Source organism: Lissotriton vulgaris, chromosome 4_1 (assembly GCF_964263255.1).
Source record: "Lissotriton vulgaris chromosome 4_1, aLisVul1.2, whole genome shotgun sequence".
NCBI classification, from domain to species: domain Eukaryota; kingdom Metazoa; phylum Chordata; class Amphibia; order Caudata; family Salamandridae; genus Lissotriton; species Lissotriton vulgaris.
In genome coordinates, this window is record NC_141691.1 from 2,000,772,846 (window position 1) to 2,000,778,845 (window position 6,000).

The following is a 6,000-nucleotide window of genomic DNA, read 5'->3' on the forward strand; positions in this document are numbered from 1 at the left end:
ACATTTCGTATGCCTCATACATCACTGATTCATGCATTCACCACCAACGTATGTACCAAATACCACTTCTAGAATTTTCCAAGTGGATCCTAGGCTTAAAGGGCTATAATTTTGTCATGTAGTATTTATCTGGCCTATAAAATACAGTTGCCTACTTTTTATGTCACCTACCACTTCCTATAGCTGGTAATGAGACAGCAAAGTACACCGATGGACATTAGGTTATCAATATCACAACTGAAGGAATTGATAGAGAAGAATGGAAGACGTGTGAAACTGGAGCCGATATTATGTAGAAGGCAAAGAGATTTATTATCGAGAGTTAAACTTTTGAAAGAGATAAAAATTACTCACCATCGAAGTGCTTTGCATTGCCTCAGGTAAAAAGGGTTGGTTAAAAGAGTAAACTGGATGGTAAAATAATTTATCCAAAGGGCTAGAGTAAATGGTTTACAAGGGTGGAAATCTCTGCTGAACATGACGTGGGCAGATCGTACAACCCCTCACTCTGACACAGACTGTTGTACCCCGCAGAGTTAGAGAATCAGGTACCAAATTATCTCAATCCTGGTTGTACCAGGATATGGGAATAGTAATTGACAGAGAAAACATTGTTTAAAAAGTCAGAGAACATCAAAGTGAAAACAGACAAAATATGATATACTCTACAGAGTTAGACACCATAAGTGGAAGGTGAATGATGCAATATAAGTCCAAAGACCACAGCACAAAATCAATAAAGGATCTAGATACAATGAATCATACAAAATAGCTAAACCCTTGCATAATGTAGCACCATTACAGAATGTTCAGTATTAGAGTCTGGATAGAAGGGATTTGTCAAGGGGAGGCCTAGTACCACAATGGAGCATGATATACTTAATCACAACTTGGTGATGGAAGGAGGGAAAGGTCAGAGAATCTCCCATCCACCTAGCGGGCAACATGATCTTCCACTCACCTAATGTTTTGCCAGTTCCCACTTGTTTATATTGAACTGAAATGAATAATTCTTTGATTCTTCATCAGATGAAGATGTGCTGTATAATGTTTTATTAATCTCACTTCCATGTTACATATATAAGTTGGTATTTTCCAATTTGTATTTTCAAATTCCGCCTCCCCGTCCCAGTCCCACACATGGCATGCACTTGGCTGTGTTCTCTTTTAGAATGTTGGATAAGTCCTGTCAGGGAAAAAAGAACTATTAATTCACTTGACTGCCTTACCTCAGCAAAGGTACGTAGGTGTTTGTTCTTCAATTAAAAAAAGAAAGCTTCTCTTGGACATATGGGAGTATTTTTTTTTTTTTTTATTATAACCACATGCTACTCATGTGTGGGCACTATAGTGCTTGCTTACGCCGTGTATGGCGTGTGGTTGAAATGGTGTAGTATTTGTTTTTGAACCTTGGTGGGGAGTGTCTCCATGTTGTTGCTTCTGTGGCTTCTTGGCCGCCTGGGCTCCTGAGAGCTGCGGTACTTTGCGGGGTCCCGGCGTTCCCAGGTCTCAGAAAATGATGTACGAGGGCCCCATCTGCGTGATGGCAGAGTCTCTTACCTGGGCCAGTCTCCTCTTGTGCACCTGGCTGCTCCTCCTACTCTCGTCAACTCCAAAATGGCGATCCCCCGCCTGAGGGTCTGAAGCTTATTTTAGAGGCAACTACGCAGCTAGTCCACTTCAGTTTTTGCTATCTTTTTATTTTCTCTTTCCATCATGACTGTTCCTCCCTGATTGTCCATATCCATAATTCCTGTAATGTGGAGTTTGATGTCATTTCCTTTCCTGTTCTTTTCTAATTAAAGGCCTCGGTCTGGTTGGACGATGCGTTTTAAGAAAGCTGTGTTCCTTCGCTTCTGTCCTCACTCTTTCCATTTGCTGATTCGGATTCCTTGTTCCTGAAGAACTCCACAATTGGATTCCTGTTTTTTTTCAATTCACTGCTCAAGCAAGAAGGTTTTCTACACCTTTGGATTCTCCCTCCTGAGAAGGAGACAGGTTCTCAAGGGTGCTTGCCTACCACATATGCAGTGTGTGGAGACATTGTGGCTTACAGAAAGTCACAGGTACACTGAGCAGCAGAAGACCCGGAACGGATTACGTCCACCCTGAACAGCTGAGCATGATGACCACATATGCGTGGTTATCGTGTTATGAGAGGCATTGGTTAGCAGTGTAGTGGAGGAAGAGTGACAGACAGACGAGCTAGTACCTTTTAACAGATCTGCATTCTCTTTATGGTATTTCTTATAATCATGATCTACTCAGCTCATTACGGCCCTGGGTTGCCCAATCTGATATTTTGTTTAACCCCTTCGACGCTGATGACGAGCTGGGCTCGTCATGGCGTAGCCTCCTCGCACGCTGATGACGAGCCCAGCTCGTCACGTAAAGTGCGATTTACGTAAACTCAGCGCAGGAGCGGAATTCCGCTAGCGCGCATGGAGTTAAAGGTTTATGGTCCTGAGCACACATGATTGAAGGGAGAAATGGTGGGAAGATCTGCTTGGATTGACTTTGCTATCATCCCATATCTGACTGACATTGTGAGATATAACAAAACAAGTTGGCTGATCAGGATAATTTTCAAGAAAAAATCTTGACACACGCAGCCCAAATGCACTGCGTGGCCAGCAGTTTTATATTCCAAAAGGATTTATTTTCATTTGCAATAAAGTTTCATTGAATTCACAAAGAAATGGCATAAAGGAAAAAACTCTGTCAGCACAGTCAGTTCAAAAACAAGCAATTGTGTGTACAGTATATACAAAATATACAAATATACAAATATACAAACACTGAATGTGAAAAATCAACAATCAATATATCATAACACCAAAAGAAAACTTTGCTACAATAAATCACATTTCAAATCAATTGCAAAGTAAAGAGACCTTTACACAAAACACATTGTTTATGCGTTTGGGAACAACCAGTCCTATAAACTAGAATCCAGTGGACAGGCGGAGCTAGGATGGAATGAAGTTGCCTGCCTCACAACACCTGTGATAGAGTGTTTTTAGGGGTTAACAGCAAAGGCCCACAGAGATGGTATTATTTACTCCCTAGCTGCAGGGCCAACAGCAGAAATGGATGAGGTTCAAACCTCAGTGGGAGATGACGATACGCAAACAACACTACAAGTCGTGAAACCGTCTGCCATCATTAACATCTCCGATAAAGTTTTATCACAAGCTGAAAAAGAAGTTTTGGAATTAGGCCTTTCTTTTGTTCCTGGGATTGCTATGGACTTCACAAAAATCAAACTGGAGGTTATGGAATTTTTCAGTAAAATTCGCTTGAGATGGTTTTTTAAGGTCTCACCTGATCAGATACCTACCGAAGCCTCAGGTTTGAGGAACAAATCCACGTTCTGCCCTCCCAACCATAACACCGCGAAAAACATCATTGCTTTTGAACGCTCTGTCATGCCATCTTTGAACATTCTCGAGAAGAAACGCCCGTTCGTGCCCTGTAACATCACAAAAAAACAGAAGGAAGCTATACAAGACCTGAAGACTCAACAGGAGGCTATTATCAGGCCAGCAGACAAGGGAGGAGCGGTGGTTCTGTGGTCCAAGGACCTGTACAGAACCGAAGGACGAAGTCACGTCTACAACCAGGAGTGGTACCACCGGATTACACACGATCCCACAGCCCAGATACAGGACGAAGTTAGCAAACTCGTGAATGCTGCCAGAGAATCAGGTATACTTGGACCCAAGGAATCGGAATACCTTGTGAAGAAACACCCACGGATTCCACACTTGTACTTTCTCCCAAAAGTACATAAAGATTCCAAAACACCCCCGGGACGTCCAATAGTGTCCGGATGTGACTCGGTCTTCGAACCAATCTCTCAATTTGTGGATATATTCTTGAAACCTCTCGTTGTCCAAGTACCATCATACCTGAGGGATACCATGGACTTTATAAACAAAGTCGAAGGGCTGAAGTTTGATCCTACCTGCCAACTGTTGGTGACAATGGATGTGTCATCTTTATATACACAGATACAGCAGCAGGACGGCCTAGACATCATCGAACTCTACTTGGAAAGCAGACCACGTCCACACAGGGTCCCTACTGACCTCATTGTCTCGTTTGCAACCTTGGCTCTAAAAAAGAATTTTTTCACATTTGAGGATGAAATGTTCCTGCAAGTCAAAGGCTCGGCGATGGGCTGTCCGTTCGCCCCAGAAATGGCGATTCTATATATGGGCCAATATGAGGAGAGATACGTGATGAACAACAACCCTTACAGAGACCACATTGAGCAACGGCTCAGATATATAGACGACGTGTGGTGCGTCTGGAACAGCACTTCAGCTCTCCTTGAAGAATTTCATGTGTGGTTGAATGACAGAAGCTCGGATATAAAATTCAGTCTGAGCTACAATTCCAAATCTTTACCATTCTTAGACGCCGATATATCAGCTAGAAATGACGGACTCTCCTGTTCCCTCTATCAAAAGAAAACTGATAAAAACAATGCACTCCACTATAAGAGCTACCATCCTAGGAGTTTGAGGGACAACCTTCCTTACGGACAATTTCTCTGCGTCAGGCGGAATTGTTCATCAATACAGCAGTTTGATTTGCATGGACTGGCACTAACTAATAAACTGCAGGAAAGGGGGTACCCACACAAGCTGTTGAAGCATTCCATGAAGAGAGCCAGATGGACGCCCAGGGAGCACTTATTGGAAAAAAGATCTAAACCCGCAACTCAAAGGTTTGTATGCGTATCTACCTTTGGCCCCCACACCAACCAACTTCAAAAAAACATCAGGAAAAGTTGGCACTTGGTCGAGGAAATTCTTCCAGATGTAGGCGCCCCATTATTCTCCCTTAAAAAAAACAGGAGCATTGGACAGATAATCACATCCACCAGGCCACCTGCTAAAAGGGATACCCAAAGTACGATCTTCGAGGCAAACCCAGTCAAGGGTCATCGTAAATGCGGAACGTGCTCTGTTTGTGACCTGACTATGGAGGGCTCTCTCTTCACGGACGGCAATAAATTCTGGCGCCATGATGAACATGCCAACTGCAAAACTAAATACACTGTTTATGCAATACAATGTCCCTGCAAGAAGCTGTACATCGGCAAGACTACGCAGGAGGTGCGCCAAAGATTTATCCAACATCGCTCAAGAATAAACAACAAGAACCTTACTGCGCCACTGGTTTCCCATTTTCTTCAATACAAACATTCCTCTAATGACATAAGATGGACTGTTCTTGCTACTATCAGAGGGGGCAGTGGGGACCCAGACGTATGCCTTTCCCAAAAAGAGGCGTACCTCATTCTGAAATTCGACACATCCAACTCTGGCCTCAATGAAATGTCTGAACTTGCTAACCTGTGAACTTTGAAATCATTTGTCTTTTTGCGTAGCTACGTTGAGCTGTGTCCTAGCTGTGCTGTCCCTTTTCTCTCGTTTTCGTTCACCAATTTTGGGTTCCTTCTTTAACACTGTGGTTCACACGGCTGCGTATGCCACCTGCGAGATAATGGAATCGAGATAGACAGTCATGTATTGAATGCACGCGTATGCGACCATTAAAGTGTGACGTTAGGCGCTTGGGCTAATTATGATTGCTGACAAAGGTGTTATTCCTATTCCACTTGCCCCGTCTTTTTGAATATAGCCTAGCTAGCTATGCAGTATATGCGGGATGTGAAGCAATTGGTTATATCGCTTGACACGAGTTCTTTTGGTGCCAAAGAACAACTCCGCTGAGGGGCTATCTCCCACAGTCTTTGCCTATGATACATTGTATGTCCTGTAATTACCACAAATAGAATGTGGCTTATAATTTTCTCCCCTGATTTACAATGACCACAAGTACCAGCATTCCTAGCACTAGGCACTTGTCCTTTGTTCCTTTCCACTGTTCCAAAAAACTTCCTCCCCATTTTTAAATGAACACCGGCGCGTTTCTCAGACTGGCTCACTGTTCACGAGTGCGGCATCGGAAAGGAATCTATCCTTA